We start from the raw sequence: 26,974 nt of genomic DNA, 5'->3' as shown, positions 1-26,974 counted from the left end.
TTTATGAAAGATTATGTTCAAACTTATGTGACCAATGAATATTCATGTAGTACTGTGAATCCATTTCTGTTTCCCTGAAATTAGGCTCCTTTCTCAAATGGAATGTATTTAATTTCACTATGTGTACAAGGAAAGATAATTAGATTTCTTTTCCTTGTCTTTTGCTCTAAGCAGCTGGATTTTCTAAACTAGCAAAATGATGACTCTTGTTTAAATGTACATATAACCTGTGCTGCTATCCTTCTTCATTTACCAATCCTCTCTTTCCCTCTGTTTCTCTTTTCCCTTCCTGTTTCTCTGTCTCTGCTTCTGTTTCTCACTCTCTCTCTTTCTCTTTATCCTTCTCTTCTAGGTGAGGCTGAAAATGAATAATTTTGGGGTCTCTTGGTGTAAATCCTCATCCAAAAGCTTGAGAAAAATCTCCTCACTGGACTGTCCAGTGTACTAGCAACAATTCTGCATTTGCCATCATAATAGTAAAAAAATAGCAAAAATACATTTGCTAGACTGAAAGAATGTTATACTTTCCAAATGAATACCCCATTTCTTACAAAGTTCCATACTGAATAGCCCTCATTGTCATACACAAAACACATATATGTTCCTCTCACTCTGGGGTTACTGCTCCCCTATCTTGAACATCTTCCCCAGTAGCTCTCTGCTGCCTCTGCCCAACATGGCTTCCTCCAATATCCACTTATGACCTATGTTCACTGTAACCTCTAGCATCCATTAGGGGAACTTTGGCTCTAGTCAGAGTAAGTCCTAGGAGTTCTTCTCATGGTCTGTTTGGGGCTGCTTCAGCAGGAATAAAGTACTAGACCATAGGATTCCCTTTTATTAAAAGAGAAGGAAGTTCTTAGGGATGCCTTTGAGGAGTGACATACCTTCTGTCTTTGGAGTTTTTCTCACCCTCACTCTAGCTCATAAAAGTTCCCAAGACAAAACTCCATGTTTAAAGCAGGGAGACCAAAGCCCTTGATGTCCTCCTTACTTCTGTTCATATCAGCCGCCATATATAGGACTCTACAATTTGCATAGTGTATTTTCTTAGTTAATGTATTTCCTTAGATAATCTTACTAACCACCCTACTGTTAAGGGCTAAAATTCTAGCTAAACTGTCTAAAATATCTAATGAGTGGTCGCCAATAAATTATAAGCTTTAGCAAGAGTTAGACTTTTAAGCATTTATTAAGGAGAATAAGAATTTGGTAAAGAGAGAGAGAAAGGCCTAGATTTCTATCTATTAAAGGGAGAGCACATTTTTAGCTCCCTTCTCCACCAGAGTCCCCAGGAAAAGAGCGCGAGCCTGAGCGCCAGTCTCTTCCTTCCTCCTCCCACTAGTCTGCGTCACTTCCTGATGCCTGGTCTTGCCCTCAAAGACCTTCGCTTCATGGGCAGAACTCTTCTACAGTAAGTATCCAGCAGGTGGCGTCATTCCAATCGTTACAGTCCCCCCTGTTGTTCCTCAAGAAACAAAATGTTTCCTTGACGGAACAGTAAAAACAATATAATAACTATTGCTAACTAATAATATGTGAACAACAATATAGAAAAGGAAGAGAGGAAAGTTTTGTCCAGAGGGGCGATTTTTTTTGTCCTCATGAACCGACGCTTTGACATTGGTCTTGCAAAGGGAGGGCCTCTGCAGAGAATACATGTTACAGATGGTGTATATTATAACAGAAAGAGAAAAAAAAACAACAAAAACAACAAATCAAAACTGTTCATTTAAAGTCTCTAAAAGTCTTTTCTTAGATGTCCTCTAGGTGTAGTCGTGGAATGGAAGTCTTTTCAGGGGTTGATGTGTGGATGCTGGTAGTCAGCCAGGAAAATTTCCTACAAAATTGAGCTTAACACAACTTTAAAATAGCTTTGTCAATAATCAAATCAAACAATAAAAGTTCTCAAAAACATGTCTAAGGGAATTCAGAATCTTAGTTGTTACACATGAAACATATAATAAAACAAAAATTGAACCATTCTTTAAAATTATAATATTACTATAGTCCCCCCCTTATGGAGGGTAATTGAGAAGACAATTGCTGCGATATTAATTATTAAAAATAATTTTTTATCTTTGTTTTATCACTTTTTGCATCATCTGCCTAATTATCCTCATGCCATTATGAGAAATTAAAAAAATCTAATATAATTGGTAACAGGTGTCAAGGCCAAATTCAACACTGTATTTATCATGACACCTGAGATAATTATGGGGGTTACCATAAAAGAACAGAGAAATGATGGGATATGAGCATTCCCACACTTGAGCAATATGTACTGCCCATACAGTATGCCAGGCTTAAAATAGGTGGATGGAATATATGTCCATGCCACCGAACATATTGGAAAAAACTGAGTCAGACTTAATCAGATGCATGGGATTGAGATGTCCATGGCATCAGGCATATAGGAGGGAGCATAGAAGCCAGGTGTAGAAGTGAGATGGGTAGGATGAATACTTCCAGTCATCTGTACAATATTGTGGGGAAAAATAAAATAAAATATTAAACCAAGAGAATCCAACCTCAACATTTGTCAAAAGCCGTTCTCTCGGCCATACCTTGACTTCATGCATGTCTCCCCTCATGTGACAGTTCAGTGTCTGCTCTTGCTTGTATTACTCTTGTGATTGGATGGCATCTTGGCCAACTGGCATCTGATAACTCAGAATAAAGGTAATTAGTGTCTTAAATGATAAGTTCCCATAATCCAAGTCTCATATGGATTTAAAAATTGAGGATAATAAATGATTGCAAAAAATGTGAATACATCTTGACTCAGAACACAATATATAATTATGCAACAATTTCAAATAATACCCCTTAGAGGGTGGGGTCTGGAGAGGAGGGGAGGGACCAGAGCAATTTGAATCAGACTTGATTTTGAACTCAGGCCTGGATTCCTCTTCCCCCACTTTGCCTCCAGGTGCTAGGGGATTAAAAGCTTCTAGAGGGTGGGTCATTGCCTCCAGGCATGCAAAATTAGAGCAACAATTAGTGTTAGAACTGGGAAAAGCTGCAGGAATCTCTTCAGGTTTCTCTGAAAAAGCATGGTTGGGAGAGGGAGAGATATTTCCTTGTGTGAGTAAGTTGCTGGCTCTTTTAACAAAAATAAAAATAAAAATAGAAAATCCACAAAAACAAAGCATTAACATGATCTTATCTCCCATTTGTCTGGTTAAACAGACTAAAATAAAAAATAGGGTAATTAGGGAGTTTAAAAGGTCCATTTGAAAAAATTTAAAGGGAAAACACAGCCAGTACACCAGTACTTAGCAGTTAAAGGGAGAGGGAGGGGAAATTTCTTACCCAACCAGAAGATCAGAAGAAGACTGAGGGTTAGCTTTCCTCTTCGTGGTCAGCCATCTGTTAAGGGCTAAAATTCTAGCTAAACTGTCTAAAATATCTAATGAGTGGTCGCCAATAAATTATAAGCTTTAGCAAGAGTTAGACTTTTAAGCATTTATTAAGGAGAATAAGAATTTGGTAAAGAGAGAGAGAAAGGCCTAGATTTCTATCTATTAAAGGGAGAGCACATTTTTAGCTCCCTTCTCCACCAGAGTCCCCAGGAAAAGAGCGCGAGCCTGAGCGCCAGTCTCTTCCTTCCTCCTCCCACTAGTCTGCGTCACTTCCTGATGCCTGGTCTTGCCCTCAAAGACCTTCGCTTCATGGGCAGAACTCTTCTACAGTAAGTATCCAGCAGGTGGCGTCATTCCAATCGTTACACTACAAAATAAGCACTATTAGTATCCTGCTTCACAGATAAGGAAATGGGAGGCTTGATAGAAGTTAAATGATTTGCCCACCATCACATAATCTCTGAGTAAACGAGGTATACATTGAATTTAGGCCTCTCTCTCACTCAAGTACATTAATCTCTTCACCTTATTTCCCCCTTTCCTAATAGTAGGGATAAGCATAACCATTATGCCAAAGAGTGACTAAGATAAAAGAATTCAGCGCAACATTTATGAAACATTTACTGGGTCCAGCACACCCTGTATGGTTCTTGGGGAAAGAGAAAATTTAGTTGAAGGCTGGTGTACTTGTCTTATAGTTTAGCATTAATATATAGTATTACATGGATGGGTGGGTGGCTTAGTGGATAGAGTGGTAGGCCTGGAGTCATGAAGACTCATCTTTGTGAGTTCAAATCTGGCCTCAGAGACTTACTAGTTGTTTGACAATGGGAAAGTCACATAATCCTGTTTGCCTCAGTTCCTCATCTATAAAATGAGCTGAAGAGGCAAATGATAAATCACTCTAGTATCTTTGCCAAGAAAACCCCCAATAGGATCATAAAGAGTCAGACATGACTGAAAATGACTGAAAACAATAACTATTATTACATGGAAATGAGGACTTCCATGCCCATAGAGCCACTACATTTCTCCTAAATCACATTTAGGTGAATGAAAGGTAGGGAAGAAAGATCTCAGCATAAACTATATACTCTTTCAAACGGCCTGAATTCATTTCTGAGTTCTGCAACTCTCTTACAAAGTAAATATGGTGGCTATCTTTGGAAGAGTCCAAGCAGAAACAGAAAGACTTTTGTTGACATCTCATAGGGTCATTCATTTAGATTAAAAATTATCTCAGATACTATCAAATCTATTCCAAGTTTCACTTTACAGATGAGGTACCTGAGTCTTGCCAGGTTGGTAGAATGACTTATTCATGGACATACAGGTGGTAGGTGCCAGAGCCATAATTTCAACCCTGGACCTCTGACAACAAATTCAGCACTTTTTCTACTGAACTGCTAAGTAGTACTTTTAAAAAGCTGCCTTTAAGCCTGTGATTGGAGACTTGATTTTAATTCAGGTCATAACAGAATTAAAAATGAGTCTTCTGGCAATATAATATTAACACTGATTTATTTATATGTATTATTAAACCACTTCAAATCATACTATATTTAGCAGTAAGCTTTCTTTAAAAAAAATTAAATGCACATGAGAAACACCTGGTTTGGCGCTCTGAAGTGAAATCTAAACCAGATGGATTTTGTTGAGAATATGCTTCTTGACTCCTGTGATTAAATGGGAAGCATTGCTTGTTTTTTTTTTTTGTTTTGTTTTGTTTTGGGTATTTTGGTGACATCTACAAGTACACACTTAACGAGCTGCTTTTGTGGGTTCCAAAGGTCAAGCAGTAGGTCTCCTGGGTTTCTTGACTATCCTGCAAGGTTCCATGGAAATGGATGGCCCTTATGTCCCATTTTAAATCAGGGCCATGGTTTATCATTAAATTAAGTCTCAAAAATCTAGGAAATAAGAATTAACTTTTCCCTAGAGGTTTTTTTGTTTGTTTGTTTTGTTTTTTTTGTTTGTTTTGTGTGTTTTTTTAAGGTAAAGCCACTGATTTGGTGTGAATACAATAATAAATCACCTTTCTATAGTACTTAAAAGCCTACAAATTATTTTCCCTATAATAGTCCTGTTTAAAAGGTAGTACAGGGATCTCTACTGCCATGTTGCCAATGAGGAAAATGACGCTTAGAGAAATCAAATGGCTTGGCTATGGTGAAACAGATAGTGAAAGCCAGAAATAGGATTGGAGACCATGTCTCCTAAACTGCAAGGGCAACTTTCTAGTCCTTATACCACACAGATCACACAGAGGTTCAGGAATGTAGGAAAGATCACTCCTTTTAATTTTATATTCCCTTAGGTTAAAATATGATCTAATTTATGTATGTGGGAAATAGCATTTTTTAAATACTTTGCTTTCAAGAAAATCATTGAATTGTTGAGCTATGAGATACCCCAAGGTCCCATACAATCCATTTCCCTGTCTTGTAAGGATTTTGTTCCATGGGCCATGTTTCTCCAATCTAATATAATTCAATTTATTGGAGGCCTTTCTCTAAATTGTTATTGTTGTGTTGTTGTTAACATTTCTGTGGATTTCAGTGCAGTATTGAGTTGTTTATTCTGTCCTAGGTGAGGTTTTCCAGCAGGCTGGCTAGATTATCAATGTGTGACTTATAGATGTGTATGGATGAATCACACAGGATGAAATGATGTTGCAATCTGTACCAGAATATGGATCACATGAGATCGTCAATCCATCAACAAAGTATGAAGACAAAACCAAAAATGGTGCCTTCTTAAAGAGTTTGGTTTGTATCAAGGAATGCAGAAGGAAAAAGTGGAAAGAATACAGGATTGGGTGTCAGAGGACCCAAGATCCCATTTTAGCTTAGCTACTTATTACCTGTGGATAAATCACTTTAATTCTTTGGCTCAGTTTCCCCATATGTAAAATGAATGAATCAAAATAGAAGGCCTCTAAGTTCCTTCTAATGTTAACTCTTCTATCTAATGTATAGGAGTGTACTGGTAACTGTTTAACCACCTACTCTCTGGAAAAAAATGTACACAGGATTCATTTCTTTTAAGTAAAAATTTTATTTATTTATTTATTTTTATTTTCAACATTTGTTTCCATAATATTTCCAATTTCAAATTTTTCTCCCTCCCCGCCTTCCCTAGACAGCAGGTTATCTGATATAGGTTATAGGTAGATAGATAGATAAAATAACATTAAACATATTTATGCATTAGTCTTGTTATAAGAGAAAAATCAGAGCAAAAAGGAAAAACCTCAAAACAGAAAACCAACAGCACCAAAAACAAAAGACATAGTATAGTCCAATCAGTATCTGTATTCCACAGTTCCTATTTTTTCCCTGGATTTGGAGAGCCTTTTCCATCATGAGTCCTTTGGAACTCTCGTTTTTGTTGTTGTTGTTGTTGTTGTTGTTTTGTTTTGTTTTTGTGTGTGTGAGGCAATTGGGGTTAAGTGACTTGCCCAGGGTCACAGAGCTAGTAATTGTTGTGTCTGAGGCTGGATTTGAACTCAGGTCTTCCTGACTCCAGGGCCAGTGCTCTATCCACTGTGCCACCTAGCTGACCCCCTTTGGAACTCTCTTTTACCATTGGATTGGTGAGAAGAATCTAGTCTATCACAGTTGATCAACACACAATGTTGATGATACTGTGTATAATGTTCTTCTGGTTCTGCTCATCTCATTCATCATCAGTTCATGCAAGTCCTTCCAGGTTTCTCTGAAATCCTCCTCCTCATTGTTTCTTACAGCACAGTAGAATTCCATTACATTTATATACCACAACTTGTTCAGCCATTCCCCAATTGATGGACATCCCCTCAATTTCCAATTCCTTGCCACCACAAAAAGAGCAGCTATAAATATTTTTGTACATGTGGGTCCTTTTCCCTTTTTTATGATCTCTTTGGGGAAAAGACACAAAAGTGGTATTGCTGGGTCAAAGGGTATGCACAGCTTTATAGCCCTTTGGGCATAATTCAAAATTGCTCTCCAGAATGGTTGGATCAGTTCACAGCTCCACCAACAATGCATTAGTGTTCCAATTTTTTCACAGCTTCTACAACATTTATTATTTTCCTTTTTTGTCATATTAGCCAATCTGATAGGTGTCAGGTAGTACCTCAGAGTTGTTTTAATTTGCATCTCTCTAATCAATAGTGATTTATAGCTTTTTTCATATGGCAATAGATAGCTTTGATTTCTTCATCAGAGAACTGCCTTTTCATATCCTTTGACCATTTCTCAATTGGGGAATGACTTGGATTCTTATAAATTTGATTTAGTTCCTTATATATTTTAGAAATGAAGCCTTTATAAGTAATACTGGCCATAAAAATTGTTTCCCTGCTTTCTGCATTTCTTCTAATTTTGGATGCATTGCTTCTGTTTGTACAAACCTTTTTAATTTAATGTAATCAAAATCATCCATTTTGCATTTCATAATATTCTCTATCTCTTGTTTGGTCATAAACTGTTCTCCTTTTCATAAATCTGAGAGGTAAACTATCCTTCCTCTCCTAATTTACCTATGGTATCACCTCTTATGTCTAAATCATGTACGTATTTTGACCTTATTTTATTATAAGGTATAAGATGTTGGTCTATGCCTAATTTCTGCCATACTATCTTCCAGTTTTCCCAGCACTTTTTGTCAAATACTGAATTCCTATCCCAGAAGCTGGAGTCTTTGGGTTTATCAAACACTACATTACTAAAGTAATTTACTACTGTGTCTCCTGTGCCTAGCCTATTCCATTGATCCTCCACTCTATTTCTTAGCCAGTACCAGATAGTTTTGATGACTGTAGCTTTATAGTAGAGCTTCAGATTTGGTACAGCTAACCCACCTTCCTGTGCATTTTTCCATTATTTTCCTTGATATTCTTGATTTTCATTTTTCCAGATGAATTTTGTTATTATTTTTTCTAGCTCTATAAAATATTTTTTAGGTAGTCTGATTGGTATGGCACTGAATAAGTAAAATAATTTAGGTAGAATTGTCATTTTTATTATATTAGCTCAGCTTATCCATGAGCAATTGATATCTTTCCAATTATTTAGATCTGATTTGAATTGTGTGAAAAGTGTTTTGCAATTGTGTTCGTAGAGTTCTTGGCAAGTAGACTCCCAAGTATTTTATATTATCTACTATTACTTTAAATGGAATTTCTCTTTCTATCTCTTGCTGCTGGACTTTGCTGATGATTTATGTGGATTTATTTTATATCCTGCTACTTTGCTAAAGTTGTTAATTGTTTCAAGTAATTTTTGAGTTGATTCTCTAGGATTCTCTAAGTATACCATCATATCATCTGCAAAGAGTGATAGTTTTATTTCTTCCTTGCCTATTCTAATTCCTTTTATTCCTTTTTCTTCTCTGATGACTAAAGCTAACATTTCAAGTACAATGTTAAATAATAGCGGTGATAATGGACAACAGGATACATTTTTTAAGCTTGATCTGTATTATTAACACTTTCTAATGTTTAGACAATAAATAAAACAATAAGTCAATAATCAATTTCCCCTGTATAAATAATCATACTGAAATTTCCCTGCTTATGTGCGTGTAAGTTGATTTCAAAAGAAAAACAAAGATATACACAAAATACTGGTTTGTACATTGCCCTGTGCTAGCCACCATGAGAGATTTTATTAAAGAGTAATAAGACATGATCTCTACCCTCAAGTTGCTTATCTCATAGTCACAAGATAGATACAAATAATAATTACAACTCCAGAGGCAATGTGGCATTATAGATAGAAAGGTCAACCTCAAATCTTGACTACTACATATTACTATATCCTAGACAATTCACTTAGTGTTAGGATTAAGGTACTATAGGCACTTCTGTAATATCAGTTGCAAAGAAGGAACCAAATTGTATTGGTCAAAGAATTTCCTTGCCAGGAACTGCCTATATCAAGGGAATAAAAGATCTAGTTAGAATATATAAAAAATAAAAGCAGTATTAATGACAGACAGTGTGGTTATAATAGGAGGAATACCCTGGACTTGGAGTTAGGAGAGACTTGAATTTGAATCCATTCTTTCACACCTGTGTGACCTGGAGTTTGTCACTTTTGTGAGGCTTGGTTTGCTCATCTACAAAGTAGGGATAAAAATATCTGTAGTCCTTACAGCATCAGGCTTATTATGAAGATCAAATGAGAAAATGCATTACATTTTTGGGTAAACTCTAAGGCATTATGTTGTTGTTCAGTCATTTTTTCAGTCATGCCTGAATATTCATGATCTCATCTGGGGTTTTCTTGGCAAAGATACTGGAGTGGTTTCCTATTTCCTTCTCCGGTTCATTTTATAGATGAGGAAACTGAAGCAAACAGGGTTAAGTTGTTTGTCCAGGGTCACACAGTTAGTTAGTATCTGAGGTCAGATTTGAACCCATGAAGATGAGTCTTCCTGGCTACAGGCCTGGGGCTTGATCTACTATACCACCTAGCTGCCCTAAGGCACTATATAAGTATCAGCTAATATTATTATTACAATAGAACTTGACTGAGAAAAGTACATAAGAGAAGTATAAAGTGAGATTCTGTGAATAATAATTTCTGACCTTTAATAAGCATTTTTTTAAAATGGGGGGGCAGGGCAATGAAGGTTAAGTGACTTGCCCAGGGTCACATAGCTAGTAAGTGTCCAGTGTGTGAGGCCAGATTTGAACTCAGGTCCTCCTGAATCCAGGGCCAATGCTTTATCCACTGTGCCACCAGCTGCCCTCTTATAATTTTTTCCTGATAAAGAATGATAATTTCTGAAGCTTAATGACCATATTTTTTTTATTTCTTGAGACAGTGTCTCCCTATCTAATGACTCAGGCTGGCAGTGCGACAGCCACTCCAACCTCAATCCCACTGCTAAGGAATAAGCAAGTTTTAAATTTCTCTGTTTCCAGCCTGTACCAATTTCCTCCTCCTTAGGCAGCCTGATGGTACTCTGAACTACTTGGGGTTCACCATGCCTACACCCTACTGGCATTAGCCTTGCTATTGTACCTCAGAGCTCCTCAGCTCAAGAGATCCACCAGCCTCAGAATCCCTAGAAGCAGGGATTACTGGTGTCATGTGCTCTACCATGTCCCATTTGGGGGTGCAAAGGGGATTCCTGTTCAGGTATGGGTTGAACTAGATAATCTTGAAGTTCCCTTCAGTACCAGATCCTACAATCCTGTGAGACAAACAACACCGTTTTTTAATGGCAAGAGGCAAAATCATTGAAAAACTTCTTCAAAGGAAAAGTCAACCTTTGCGCAACTGATTCTGCCTGTACCTTCTGAATTATTTGGATGTGAACCCAAGTGGCCAGAAATTATCATTTATGAATATGGACTTCATATGAATGCAATTGAACAAGCACTTCTTAGGTATCTTAGGTATCTGCTCTGTGGAGATGTAAAACCGAAACCAAAAGGTTGTCTTTGCCCTTAATGAGTTTATATCCTACAGTAGGAAATACTCCATGCACACAAATAAACAGACAAGAGATCATTGGAGGAGGGAGAGAGAATCTAGGTGCAACATTAGGAAACTATCCTTTCCCTTTCCCTTCCCCTTCCCCCCAACATGTGGAGCCTAAAATCTGCTTTCTCTTACCCTCTACCTGTTATTCCTGGTTCCATCTGTTCTTTAGAGCAAAACAGAACAAGAGTAATTCCTCTTCCATAGGACAGTTCTTCAACTACTTAAGCTACCTTCCAAACTCCAAGCCCTCTTATCTTCTTTTTGTCAGAGTAAATATGCCAAGTTCCTTTTACTAATCCTCATTTGTCATAGTCTTGAGGTCTTTGAATGGGGCAACTAGAGGGCATAGTGGATAGAGTGTCAGACCTGAAGTCAGGAAGACAGGTCTTTGAGCATTTTGATTGCCCGTCTCTTAGTGTTCTGCAATTTAGCAGCATTCTTCCTAAAATGTAGTGCCCCAAGAGCACAATGTCCAAATGTGGTCTGGCCAGGACAGAATACAGAGGGGAACCAGAACCTTTGTAGTCCTGGACAGTGTGTTTCCCATTATGTAGCCCAAGATTGCAGCCATTTGTGGGGGGACGTAGTGTGTGGTATATGTGATATATTACTCTATTGACTCATCTTGACCTTCCAATACAAGATCTCTTCCCCCATATCTCACCAAATTAAGAGTTCAAATAAAAAAATACAATTGGTTTTCACCTAATCTAAAGAAGTTGATTATTAGGCACAAACTATTTCACATGCTGCCAAGGTAATATTGGTTTCCTTCAGGGAAAGAATTTGCCCTTCCTTTTATGGAGGTTTACAGTCTGCTGTAGAGATTCCCTACAGACAGCTCTAGCTTCAGGCACCACTTTAGGTTGAGGCAGTTTTCAGGCTTTTTTTATCCAATGCAACCATTTCCATAATTGTTGCCCAGGCAAGGTATTCCACACCTTTGCCCTATCCCCTCTTTGGTCTCCTAGGCTTGGAATATTCCTTTTCACCTCTGCCTTGAAGAATAAACCCCCTTTTGGAAGCCTTTCTTGTTTCATGTCAGTTATTATCATACTCTCTGTTTCCCCTTCTGTTTCTCTGTCTGTCTCCCTCTAAATGACTTTTTGTATTATTTTGTATAAACAAATGAAAATAAATGAAAAAGGGATTTTTAAAATGCCATGTGTCAATCATTTTGCTAAGTACTAAGCATACAGTTAACAAATACAAATGCTCTTCAGTAAGCATATATTCTAATGGGGTAAGAAAATGCACAAAGAACAGTGTCCAAAGAAGAGAACTAATGTCTAGAAAGTGCCAAGGATGTTGGGAGGGGGGCACAAGGATGTGGATTGAAACATGCTTCTATGGGGTTTTTTGTGGTTCAAGTACTGGAAAGGAGGAGGCAGCCAAGGAAAAGGTATGGTGGCAAGGCAGTTGAGGAAAAATTATCCAGAAAAGAGGGATTGAGATGAAGCATGGCTGGGGCTTGTCTGAAAGACTATGCATGGTGATTAAAGTGAAAGGTTTCAAGAAATGAGAGGGTTCAAATCTCTAAGCCATGGTCTCAGGTCTCAGCAGCAAGGCATCTGGAAAGAAGATGGATTAGAAGTAGGCAATATTATGGTTGGGAACTGCCTGAAATTATGTATGTAATTAACTGTGTCCATGTTGTAGCATCTCATTTGAATATAAGCTTCTTGAAGGCAGAGACCATTGAAGTTTGTTTTCCCCCTTTGTATCTCTAACCTTTAGCACACTGTCTTTATCATAGAAGGCACTTAATAAATGAATTGAAATGGCCTTTGAGATCTTTGGAGCAAAATTATTGAAAGACATTCTAGGGCTACTTTGAGAATGATCAAGAAGCTTCAGAGGTACCAGGTCTATGTTCCTATTGACTCCTAGGCTCCATATTATGTTATCTGCATTTTGCATTTATTCATTTCTAAATACAGCCCAAGATATGAATTCTGCTCTACACATCCTCATGTTATTGGAGGCACACATAGGTTACCTTTGGAATTCCCTCTGCTCTCTCACAATCCACAAAGACTAATTAGCAACACTCTTTGAATAGTGATCAACTACTTGGAAAGATCAAGAATTAGGGTGCAGTAGTTTGGGGCCCACTCTAATTTGTACCTCTTTGACTTGTATGGCATTCAATGAACGACAGACATAGCTTTTGAGGTCACCTATCCAATCTTAATAACTTGCCAAAAAGGTTTTCTATCTGGTTTATGAATGATTTTATTTACTTATCTACCTATATGCATACATATGAATGTGTTTTATGTATGTGTATTTCCTGAGGATATCTGAAGCCAGGAACATTTTTATAAATCAATCAATCATTATTTTTATGGTTAGACAGAGAGAACACATAGAAATAACTCTAGTGGCCTCAATGGAAATGAATGATGCATTTTTTATTCTTATACCTGGCAAGGCCCTTGGTAACTGGTGAATCAGGTTTCAAAACATAAACCCAAGGAACTTCTTTCACACTCCAATATCTCAATGTATTTGTGGCCTCAAAATGTGTGACCCTCGCAAGTCACTTAACCTCTTTCAGACTCGGTTTCTTCATCTATAAAAGGGGGACAATAGTAGCACTTAACCTTAGGAATGATGTGAAGATCAAAAGAGATAAAATATGTAAAGTGCTTCGAAAACCTTAGAGCACTATATAAATGCTAGCTGTCAATGATGGTGGTGACAATGATGATCTCATTGATGTAGGCAATCCCTCCAATATTTCATGCCTATACATACCACATGATTTTCATCCATACCCTCCTAGAATTTCAATGTAAGGGGTTACCTCATGTAACCTTCCTTTCAATCTCTTCTTACATCCATAGAAACCAGTGAAACAGTACAACTCCAAATTATATGATCTTAAAATAAATCAAGTTCATGTAATATTTACCTTTAATCCTAGATGATGTTGCTATCTTCTAACTTGAAGAGAGCCACAGAAAAAACAAAACAAAACTGGGCTCTAAGAGAATTCCATGTCTCATCACCCTTCCACCCCCAGTGGTTTATATTGCTCTGTCCCATTGAGCAAAAATGCATAAACAAATTTTTGATGATTCTCAGTGAGTCAGTAACCTTCCATATCCCACTCCTTGCTCTCCCTGGGTGGCCATACCAATGCAGCAGTCTGGGGGTAATAGTTTGTGTGTATATATTAAGCCAACCAGGTTATTGCTGAGACCACACCTCCTGCTCTTGCCCCACCTTTTTCCTCCCAAAGATTTCCTTTTATAGAGAACAGGATCTGGACATTCTAACTTACTCTCCACTCTCTGGTCACATCTTTTGTTTGTTCTTGTTTGATTGGGTCTGACCCATTTTGACTCCATTGAGGGTTTTCTTGGAAAAGATACTACAATGGTTTGTCCTTTCCTTCTACAGCTCATTTTACAGATGAGGCAGTGTTAAGTGACTTGCCCAGAGTCACATAGCTAGTAAGTGTCTAAGGCCAGATTTTGACTTATATCTTTCTGATTTCAGGCCTGGTGTTCTATCCATTGTGCCACCTAGCTGCCCCATCTACATCTCTGCTTGGTCTCAACTCCACATAAGATGCTCTGCCCAAAGCATGCTGCTGATCCCTCAAAATCTTCCCTTTACTCTGTTTAAATCAGCCTTGGATACTCAATACCTTCCCACCTCCCTCAGCTTCCTCTCCCCTATGGTTTTAGGGCTGGAGTGGGGAGCACTAAACTCCTCCCAAAACTTTCCTATTACAGAGGGCAGGATTTGGACTTTTCAACTCACTCTCCACTTTGCATTTGGAGTTCTGCTTGGTTTAAAGTGCTCAGAACAAGATCTAGGGGTGTCCCCCCATCCCTTGCTTTTCAGCTTCCTTCTATGTGTTGTCTTCTCCCATTAGGTTGTAATCTCCTTGAGGACCGGGACTGTCTTTCATTTCTTATTTGTATCCCCAGTGCTTAACACAGTGTCTGGCACAAAATAGGCTAATGGCTATTAAATTGAATTTATCCATAGTTTTTATCACATTTTCATCACATTTTATCACATACTTGCATCATGTGGTTACTCCCGAGAAGAATAGAATATGGTCAATTTTATCTTTTATCTTTGGCATAAAAGAGAGAGCAATGAATACTATTCAACAATCTATCTCCCCTGTAGCTCACTGATGCAACTTCTGCTGTACCCAAAGAGCACTGACATCGAGCATAGGCTTCTCTGAACCCAAGCATCCTGGGAAAAGCACAATTTTATTTACTTAACTATTCTCAGGCTCTTCCTGCAACGAGGTAAAGGAATGTATCGATCAATAAGACATAAAGCAATTATTAAGCACCTACTGTGTATCAGGCATTGTGGTAGACAATATAATAGTTCTCACCTGATGTTTAACTCATACCATCCAGTAGGGCCAGCCATTAAAAGAAGGCTCAGAATCCCTTTCCCCAAGATTCAGCTTCTCCTTCTCAAATCATGGGGCATAGAATCAGGACCAAATAAGCCTGAAGCTCTTACAATGGATGCTATTCTATTTCATGTCCTATTGCTGACAGAGACCTCTAACTGTTTCTTGTGTTGGCTAACTCAAGCCTTGTGGAACATGAGTGAAGACAATAGCAGGGCAATTTAGGACAGAAACATTTTCTACCCCACTGACCATGTTTCCTCCTCTGTCCTTGAGATCTTCAATTCAAGTTTCCATTGATTGGGACAATATGTCACATGTATGTCACTCTTGCCTTCCAATCAGCAGTCTAACTTTGTGACTCCTTTCTTCTCTCCTAACTCTGTATACAGAAAATGGTAGGATGGCATTATGTTTTCATTCAATTAATTCAGCAATTTTGAATGAAATAACTGACCCATCCAATTAAACAAACACTAAGCTTAATAACATACACACACACACACACAACACACACAACACACACAACTTGATTGGTATTTGCTTAAATTAATTTAATTTTGATGGAAGTGATAGTGAATTAATTAATATTTCAAATCCAAGTAGTGAGTTAACAAGTTAGGAACATTTTCCCCTCTTAATTAACATAACATAAAAAATAATAAAGCCCAAAAGATCACAATGACAAGAAATGTATTTCAAGGGTATGAACCATGGAAATCAAAATACACCCCTTCTGTCCCCATCAATTGGTGAATGGCTAAACAAGCTTTGATATATGATCGTAATGGAATATGATTGTGTTATAAGAAATGACAAACAGGATGGTTTCAGAAATACTTGAAAAGACTTACATGAACTGATGCAAAGAGAAGTGAGCAAAACCAGGAGAACATCATACACTATAATACCAATATTGCACAATGAATTGTAAATGACTTAGTTATTCTCAACAATAAAATGGTCCAAGATAATCCTAAGGGACTAATAATGAAGCATACTATCTGAATCCAGAGAAAGAACTGATATTGTTTGAATACACACTGAAGCATGCATGCTATTTTCACTTTCTTTCATGCTTTTTCCTTCTTGTACAAAATGACTAATATGCAAATGTTTTACATGATTGCAGATGTATAACCTATATCTGGTTGTTTACCAGCTTAGGGAAGATAGACCAGAGGTAGCGATAGAATTTGAAATTTAATACTTTTTTTAAAAAATCTCAAATGTTAAAAAATTTTTAAACATGTAATTAGGGGGAAAATAAAATATATTAAAAATAATAATATATTGAATATAATCAAATACATTTAAAAATACATTCCTTTTCTAATTCAGTCGTCATCTTTAGTAAATAGGAAGTTTTAAAAACTTGTGTCTCTTACATAGAAGACCACAATAGAAACAGTGCGGGTGTTGCAGGTCAAGAGTGAGTTGTGCACAATTTCAGAGTGGCTTGTGAAAGGTCTGGTTCTAATTAGTAGTTCTCTATGATGAATACTAAACACAGACAGGCACACAAGATTAAATAAAATAGAAGGGCCATTTTACTCAATGGAAACCTTTTAAAAATGGTTCAGAATAGTTTGTTGCATACCTAACAATTTTCTCCTAGTGTTTATTACAGGATGTTGCCAAAGTTTGCCTATTTGGTCCCCTGCCAACTCTTTTGCAATTTTCCTCTGATCTGAAAAAAATGTCTTGCCCAACTTTCTTTCGAGTCATCAACTTTTCCAGACATCACACAGTTTGGTCAATTAAAATAAAGTTAATTGGTATTTTGCCTTTCACAAAGATCAAGTCATTCCATATGGAAGTATTTGCAGCTTGCTGGGGGAAAGATGCTGTTATGAAGTCAAAGCCAGGTGGATGGCAAGAAACAATATTATTCCTTTGGGGAAAGCTGAAATTACTTCATTTCTAAAAGAGGAAAAATTAGATTTTTATATGTAAATAACCTTTAATTCAGGCTAGGAAATAAAATATTCTGAGTTAGCATTTTTTGCATGCACATTGGAAAAAAATCTGGTATGGCTGATCAATCAGGTCATTTGTGTTCTCAGAAATCTAAGCATGGTATTTGATTTGATTATGTATTGCTTTCTTTGTTTCACTTTAAAGAATCAAATTGTGGGGTTGGGTTATTCTGTTTTTAATGTCAAAAGCAAATGTTTCAATGGGAAGGTGTAATACCCTTTAGGGGATACATGATAAAGGTTCTCTACTCTCCTACCTTTCTATATCCTTCCCCTCCCCCACTTCAGAGCAGGCACAGATAGCATCTGACTGCTTCTTGTTGGCCTTGAAGACTCTTAATTGACTGCTGAGGTAGGACTCTGCGTATATTTTAAGGTGTCAGTCTCTACCTCCTTGGGCTTTTTCCTCTTCTGGTCCTTTTCTCTCTGAGCTCCTGAGTATATGTGGAGAGACCTAGGGTGGGTGGAGGGGGTTGTAAAATATAAATATGATAGGGCAAAAGAAAGATCCAGATAACATTTTCCAATAAAATTTGAAAAGGAAGAACTCACTTTTATCTGGGCAATCAGAGAGGGCTTCCTGGAGAAACTGGCACATGAGTTGAGCCTGGAAAGGAGAAAAAGATGAAAAGGGATCCTTCCCCAGACAGGTGAAATATAGGCTCCAAGAATTCAGGGAAGAGAAGGTACAGGTCAATATCAGGAAATAACTCATAGCCTAGTTAAGCTAGAACATAAATCTCTTGAGGGGCAATAATGTTAAAATCAGTCTGCAAAGAGAAATAGGCTTCCAATTTTGGAGGGCCTAGAAATCCAGGCCACAAGCTTCCATTATATCCTGTAGGCAATTGGGAGCCAAAGAAAGTTTCTGAGAAAGGAGTAACTTCTCTGGTAAGGGGGATGAATTTGGACATTATATGAAGGACAGGCTGGAGGCAAGGAAACTAGCTATAAAGCTAATATAATAGTCTTGATGAAAAGTGATATTGACCTCAACTATGGAGATGGAGGTGTGAGTGGAGGGAAGGCTACATCTGTAAAAGATAATGGAGATGTAGAATTAGCAGGACTTGGCAACTTATTTGTTATAGGGGATGAGAGAAATGAGAGAGTCAAAGAAGATGGCAGTTTCCAGATGCTGTGACTGGAAGGTTGATGCAGAATCAATTGAAATAAGGCAATTTGGAGAAGAGGTAGGATTGGGGAGAGGAAGAGGAATGTTTTTTTTCCCCATTCCTTTGGCCTAACATATCATTCTGTACCTCTCTTATTACCCTTTTCAAATTCTAGTCAACAACACAGTCATTCATAAAGTTTAAATACCACAAGGGCATCAACCATGTATTGGTTATCTTTGTAGCTCCCTTACCCATAACAGTGCTAGCACTTCAATGAATATGTGAGCTCATTGAAGGCAACACACCCTCCAGTAATACAGATTGCCACTTATCAAGGCCATCACCTCCTATGTGAGTCTTCTCTCTCTCCTCCCATAAATATACCCAATTGGCTGGAGCATTTTGTCTAGTGTTTTTTTCCATATCCTATAGATGTCCATTTGTAATTTCTCACTCTTTGTATATGACTTGGCCCCATCTTCTTTTTTGGCTTTGCATATAATAGGTGCTTAATGAAAGATCATGTAATGAGAATAATGATTCAAGTGGTGATTTAAAAATTTTATTTAAATATTACTGGCACTAAATTAATGAAGATCCCATCCTAGTGCTTTCTCCAGCACTCCAGAGGCCATTCCCCAAACCATTTCCCATCTCCCAATTTCTTCACCCTCCATCTACCTCTTTACCACACCTACAACCTCAGACCATAACTTCGATTGCTCACGTCCTCAAAAAGGCAGATCTGTTCCTCCCAGTATAAAACATCATTAAAACCTAGGATTTTAAATAGCCCAATTACATTCTCCCTAAATGTCATGCATCCCATGCCTCCCAAAATGCTCCAGCCAATCTCTGCCTGGACTCATTCCTCAATAGTTAACATAAACTCACCTCCTCATATCCTCCTGATTTCAGTGATACTGAACCCCTAGATGCTAATATACAAATCGTGTTTCCTTTTCCCAACTACCTATTTCCCCTTATGCCCATCCTTTCAAATCTACCCCCGCAATATCCTAATCTAGAAGTGCCTAACTTTTCATTGTGCTTTCTGGAATGCCTGGTCAAAAATTAACTAACTTTCTTTTACCTTAAATATTTTCCTTTCTCACTTCTTTCATCTTCTGCTATTCACTGAGACTTGGGTCCTTCTGTTGACACCGTATCCCTGACCTCTGTTTTCTGTACTGGTTGCACTTTTGGTCACATCCCTGTTACTCTGATCATGGTGGGAATATAGAATTCTCTTTGCTCCCAGTTGCCATTTTGATGTTTTCTATTTACCACCATCACTCAGCAGCTTCTTTTCCTTTGAGACTTATGCTACCTAAATTTTTTGCCCTAGTAAGATCCAAGTAACCATTATCTTTTGGGTCATCAGGATATTTCCTTCCTTCTTCGATGAGTTCGATGCTAGGATTAGTCTTTCTATCCAACTGCAAACCCAAATCCTGCCCCCTTACTATGAGATTTTGACACCCATCCATCCATCCATCCATCCATCCACAATCTAATTTTCTGATTGCTCAATATATTTGATTCCTCACACTTACTCCTCTACTCCACTTCAGCTACACAAAAAAATTGTATTTCCATGGTCATGAACTCTAAAATTCCTATATCTAATCATAATCTTTTCCCATTTTATCTTTACCTCCGTCTTACAATTTTTAATACTGTTCTTAATCATTACCATGATTCCCAATCTCTCCACCCCCTCAGTTCTTCCTAGGTCATTATCCCTGCACTGCCCACATTTTCTTTTATTTTCTATCTTGACCCTTTGGTGAACTAGTTCACCAAACTTGACACTGTCCTCTACACTTGGATCCCTTGGTCCCAATTCTCTCCACACTTACAATCCAACCTACAAACAGCTGCCAAAATGATTTTTTTTTTTAAAGTGCAAGTCTGATCATGCTATCTCATTACTCAGTAAACTCTAGTGGATCCCTATTAGCTCTAAGATCAAATGTTAATGTTGGCATTTAAAGTCCTATACAAACTGACTCTTTCCAACCTTTTCAGTCTTCTCATACTTTATTTCCTCTCTGTGCTGATTCTTGCTGATCCTAGCTCTTGGTACTTTAGCTACCCACTCCATATATTTGCACTGGTTGTCCCCTATGCCTAGAACATTTTCCCTCCTCATTTCTGACTCCTAGCTTGCTTCAAGACTCAACTCCAATCCTACTTTTCATAGAAGACCTGCCCATTTGGTCTCCAACCCCCTCCCTAGTTCCTTCCTCTAAGACTACCTTACATAAATAGAATAATAGAAGTAGTTAATAATAATAAAAATGGCTACCATTAATATAGTGCCTACTCTGAGACAGGCATTATGCTAAGTGCTTTACAAATATTATCTCAAGCAACACTGTGAGGTAAGTGCTATTATCACCCCCATTTTAAAGATGAGGAAACTGAGACAAACAAATGACTTTCCCAGGGTCACACTGATAATTAGTGACTGAGACTGTATTTAAACTCAGGTCTTCCTGGCTCTAGACTCAGCATCCTATCTTCTATGCCACCTAGCTGCCTCTATGCTCCTGACACATAATAAGAATTTAATATATACTTGTTGACTGTGAGTATGATGCAGTCTCACTTAAGTTATGCTGTTAGATCACTAGATGATACTGATCTTTCATTGTCTAGGACAGACTTCTCAAGGCCTCCTTCGTGTAGAATATGTAACACCTTAGAATTATGTGCAGGCTGCAGAGATCCCAAAGTATCTGCTAATAGAGGAGGAAACCTTTCCCTATGCAAGGAAAAGAGCACTGACATCAGTCTGGAATGGCTGGGGTTTTTTTTGTACATTTAGACCTTCCCTAAACCTGATCAGTATCTCTCCTGAAAAGAGCTAGCCTTAAAGCATGCCTTTACTCTCTGTTTTTTAAGTACTGACCTGAAATAATTTAACTTCATTACATTATCTTGATGTGGAATCTACCCAAGCAATTCTTTACTGATCTTTATCATCTTTCTTTCTTGAAAGTTTGGGAAGAACAAGCTTTTAGAGGAGGGAGTAAGATGCCTACTGATTGTGGGGGGGGGGAGGGTGGCTCAGAGAACAAAGCAACTATGTCTGCATCATACTAGACAGGCATTTGAGAAGCAAACAATTCAGTTGATCAGCTAACTGTTGTTTTTTCAGGACACCACACAACTATTTCTCCATCTTCTCCATCTTTTTCCTTTCTCCCAGTGTCATTGTAAGACCTAAGTTTTTAAGAGAAGGGAAACAGGGAAGGGAATAAATATTTGTATGGTACTTACTATGTGCCAGACACTGTGCTAAGTGCTTTACAGACATGAAATCATTTGATCCTGACAACAACCCAGCAAGATAGGTGTTAACTGAGGCTAACTAAGGCTTAAGTGAGGTTAAGTGACTTGACCAAGGTCATACAAGTTACATTGTGAGGCCAGATTCAAACTCAGATTTTCCTGCATCTAGACCCAGAACTCTATACACCGTACCACCTAGATGCCTCAGTTTTTAAAGTCCCCTTACACATGGTTAGGAGAAGGACTAGATAGGACTGGGCCTGAAATTTCATTGGTTAAAGAACTCTTAGGCGAGAATAATCCCCCTGCCAGGGTGAGTTGGTACATTCTCTATAACTTATAGCCTTAGCAAGTTTATTACTGAGATATCAAGTGATTTAGGGGTGTTGATTTATAGGTATAAGATAACTTAGAAGATATAGAATTCAATATCTTCACTTTATGGATGAGAAAACTGAGACACAGAGCATGAGAGACTTGTCCAGGTTACACAGGCAGAATGTGTCAGAGGCATCATTTGAACACAAGACCAGCTCTCTATTGATTATATCATGCTATCTTTTTATTAATTTGTTGTTTAGTCATTCAGTTGTGTCTGACTCTTTGTGACCCTGTAGACCATAGCATGCCAATATTGTCCATGGGTTCTTCTTGAGAAGGCTACTGGAATGGTTGGCCATTTCCTTCTTTAGTAGATTTAGACAAAAAGAAATTAAGTGACTTACCCAGGGCCACATAGCTATTAAGTGTCTGAAGCTGGATTTGAACTTAGGTCTTCCTGAGTCTAGGCCTAGAACTATCTACTGAACCACCCAGCTGCCTGTATCTATGCATAGAACCATTTAATACAACTTTGTTGTCTTTCATGGAGTTTCTTTAACTCCAGGACATTTATAAACTACAAAAATAAAACTACTAAAGTTATCACCCCTATATAGTAGGTAGGCAGTCGTTCAATTCTCATGAAAATCGCTGTGTCAGGGCCATGTAGATGGATGCCCCAAATGCCTTTGACCAGAATGTCTGATTGAATCATCAGTATTTTGACATTTCGGTATTATTAGGTGTTTTGACATCCTGTTAGACAAAATTAGAGAGAAAATTCAAAGGTGTAAAAGGGGCTTAAACCAGGGAAGTCAGTGTCATCTCATGGAAAGAATGCTGGGTTTTGTGTCAGAGAACCTTCAACAAGATCCCATCTCTGCTACTTACTGCATATATTTGACCATGGGCAAGTCACTTAACTTCTTTAGCCCTCAGTTTCCCATTCTATGAAATGAGGGGACTGGACTAGATGCTAGTTGGTGTTAAAGCTATAATCCTATGGCTTGTGACCTCTTCAATAGTGCAACAAAACACAGTAATACCCTTTGTATAAATAGAAAGTGTATCTCCCTTAGGTAAAGAATAGTCAGAGCAGCTGCTGGGTTTTTTTTTTGGGGGGGGGGAGGGGATTGGTGGAGATGGGAGTAGAGAGAGAACTAGTAAGCCTCACATATCCTGATATGTAAGCATGCTTTTTTCAGACTTTTGCTCCCAAGGGATTATCTTTTACTCCCTTCATCATTTTGGAATGTAGGGGACTGATTGCTATGGAGATCTGTAGGAAGAAGTAGAGACCCCTAAAGAAAATCTGGGGCTGTCTGAAAGGACCCAGTTTTAGTAGAAAGCATTTCCTAGGTAGAAGCACACTGATGCAGATTGCTATTGGGCCTATGTCTTATAGGAGTGTTTTCATTGGGTTCTTCACTTATCTTAACCTTCTCATCTAGTTAGTTTGTTCCATAGGGAGCTTATGTCTCAGAATGGCAGCCATTCAGGAAACCATATTGTCCTAAATGAGAAAATCTCGGGCATGTTTTCTGGGGGCTTCATGGTACCATAGGTAATAAAAGATCATGTAATGTGGTTTAGATAAGGCACATACAATGTTCACAAAGTGGAAAAATTGAGAACATTATTTAGAAAACTCTGACTAAGTAAAGACTGTTCCTTGAAATACTCAGACCATCGAAGCAAATATCAAATTTTGTTTTTGTTCTTGATTTAGGTATATTTCCTTGAATCATTCAGACTTAATTCAGACTGTCTTAATTCTCTTTATGCATATATAGATGGGTGCCAACTTAGTCCAGGACTTTACTGTAACACCATTCACTTCAGAGAGGAATTCAATATAACATGAGTATATCTTGGGTATCTAGTTACCAAAGCATCAAACAGACCTTGCCATGAGGGGTTTAACCTATAAAATGGTCCCACAGCATGGACCCTGAGGTCTTCATTAAAAATGGCATTCCACTATATTACCTCCCAGCAAGAGACCTCTCACGAAGTGGGAGTCATCTGTAAATGTATATAATGTAAAAACAAAGTAGGTCAATAAGATTCTAAAAGGAGAAGAGATGGATGGAATTTGTGAATAGGAGAAAAGCAGCCTGCTGTAGTCACAAGAGGGGAGGCAGTAGAGTTAGGAAGGCCGAGGAACAAGTGAGGCCTTTGACACAGAGTAAGTATCTGTGCTGTCAGTCAAGTCACTTATCCTTTTGGTGGCCATGACAATTCTCTAATGCCTTTGGTTTTGATGGCGTCCTCTAATGGTGGAGAGAATTTCCCCATAGGGAGTAGCCTATACCAATGAAATCATATAGATAGATCAAAAAAAATTAAGAAAATGCCCAAACTGAGATTCTAAAAATAACTACAAGAAGCAACCATTGAGCATTTTTACTCTCACAAAAATCCTCTGAGGCAGTGAATTCTCTTTTAAAAGACATGCATGGGACAGCTAGGTGGCACAGTGGATAAAGCACTGGCCCTGGATTCAGGAGGACCTGAGTTCAAATCCGACCTCAGACACTTGACACTTACTAGCTGTGTGACCCTAGGTAAGTCACTTAACCTTCATTGCCCCGCAATAAAAAAAGATATGGATACTCTGTATTATTAAATGGCTTGATCTACATATAGCTATTAAGTGCCAGAGGCAGGATTTGAAACTAGGTTCCTGACTCAAAGTCCCGAACTTCATCTACAACAGCATATATATCACATAAGGTTTCCTGAACAAGTATGAAACAAAATTATGTCCAGTAACATTAATATTACATGTGGTTTAGCAATATTATTTTAATCATATTATATCACAATCAACATTTTAATACATTTTAATTTTAGTTTCCTACTTTTAATACATTTCAATTTCCTAGATCTTACTGTCACAGAACAAATTTTTTTATGGATCTGAGGTCAGGGTCCTAGGATCAAATTCTGTCTCAGTCACTTTCTACTACGTCGTTTTGGAAAAATCACTTTACCTCTCAGGGTTTGTTTCTTCCTCTCTAAAATAAAGGGGTTGGAGTAGATGATCCCTTTGGGAGCATTGCCTATTATTCTTTCATCTAATGTCCTGGGTCTTAAGTTTCTTGACCTCTGAGTTCTTCCTCTTTCAATTCTATTTGACCACTACACATCTGAGAGCTTTTACCCTCTTCTCCAACCAATAAACCTATGGACCAGACCATTCACAGAAAGGACTAGATCTGTCCCACATCTTTTAAACTTGCCCTGAATTACCTCCTCCCTTTCTTTATCCATTTCATAAGTTGCTAGATAGGGAAAATGAGGGCTAAAAGCACAAAGAAGATCATTCCAGGTAGGATGTTCTAAGTTCATTAGCTGTGGAAGTGGTGAGAAAGATACTTTTTAGATAGTTGCAAAAGGCATTCATGCAAAGATGGGGCAAAGAATAAATTCTAAATGTCATGCATGATTTAAAAAAGAAATTTGCATGATTGAGAGAGAAAGAGAGAGAGAGAGAGAGAGAGAGAGAGAGAGAGAGAGAGAGAGAGAAAACCCAAATGCTGAGACACTAAAAGAACAAATAGAAGGTCTCCATGATATTGGGTGGATATGGAGGAGAGAGCTAATTTAAATACAATCAAAATAATGATGGATTTCAATTCAGAAGATCTAGTTTCCAACCTTGGCTCTGTCATTTACTAAATGTGTGACCTTACACAGACTACTTAATCACTTTGTGTCTCAGTTTCTATAAAATTAAGAGGTTGAATTAGTTGGCTTCTACCTCCATCTCTAAATCTCAGCACCTATGATCCTATGGTCTATCGATAAACATAACTAAGAACTCCATAGGACAAGAATGTATAGCAGGATTGCATTCTGCATCAAACAGATCCAATCCATAAGCATCAAAGTATCTTTCAACTACTCCTCAATACTCTTACCCTGAAAGAAATCTTTCATGACTACCCTTCCTGCCTAATTTACTTCAGTTCCTCCAGAAACTAGCATTCCATGTTGTGGACATGGTGTCCCTGAAGATTTTCTACTTACATATACTATTATGCATTGCTCTGGACAGTTGTATTTGTGTTTAGAGAATTAGAGACTCTCAGAATCTGACAGTGGGAAGGGACCTCAAAGCAATTGTTTAGTCATTTTTCAGTTGTGTTCAACTCTTCATGACTCCATTAGAGATTTTCTTGGCAAAGATACTGGAGTGATTTACCATTTCCTTCTCCAATCTGATTTAGCTCATATCTGAACAGCAATTTCCTCTATGAGATCTTTGACTAGTCATCATTCAGTTTCACTTAAAGACCTATAGAGGAGGGGAAACTACTAACTCCTGAGGAAACCCATTTACTTTTCCTCCACTTTTAAATTTAGATTTTGTTTTTACATTACTTTCATTTACAAATACATTATTCTCCCTCTCTTACCCAGAGATCCATCCCTTGAACCAAAAAAGAAAAAGGAAAAGAAAAAGGAAGAAAGTAATTCCACAAATCTAAGCAATGCATCAGTTCAATCTGACAGCATCCACAGTATTTTACAATCATAGCTTTCTACATCTCCAATGAAGGCAGGGAAGAATTTCATTATCTTTTCTTTGGGGTCAAGATTGATCATTATAATTAGGGTTCAGTTTCATTTTTCTCATTGTTTCCTCTTTTAGTTCTGTAGTCATTGTGCATATTATCTTCCTGGCTATGCTAATTCAACTTTACTTTAGTTCATATGTCTTCTCACACTTTTTTGTATTTCTGATATTTGTACCTTCTTACAGGACATATATATATGTATATGTATATATATATATGTATATGTATATATATATATAAAATTACTTTAATATACTATAATTTGTTTAACTGTTCTCTAGTTAATGAGTGTCCATTCTGTTTCTAGTTTTCTGCTCTTATGAAGATTCTTTCAATTCCCTACAAAGATACCTTTGGTGTTTTGGTGCATAAAAAACTCTTCTATCTTGGATATCCTTGGGGTATGCACCAATCACTGAGATCTTAGG

The sequence above is a fragment of the Dromiciops gliroides genome, chromosome 1, assembly GCF_019393635.1.
Source record: "Dromiciops gliroides isolate mDroGli1 chromosome 1, mDroGli1.pri, whole genome shotgun sequence".
Lineage (NCBI taxonomy): Eukaryota > Metazoa > Chordata > Mammalia > Microbiotheria > Microbiotheriidae > Dromiciops > Dromiciops gliroides.
The sequence above is the reverse complement of the archived record's forward strand: the minus strand, read 5'-3'. Positions refer to the sequence as shown.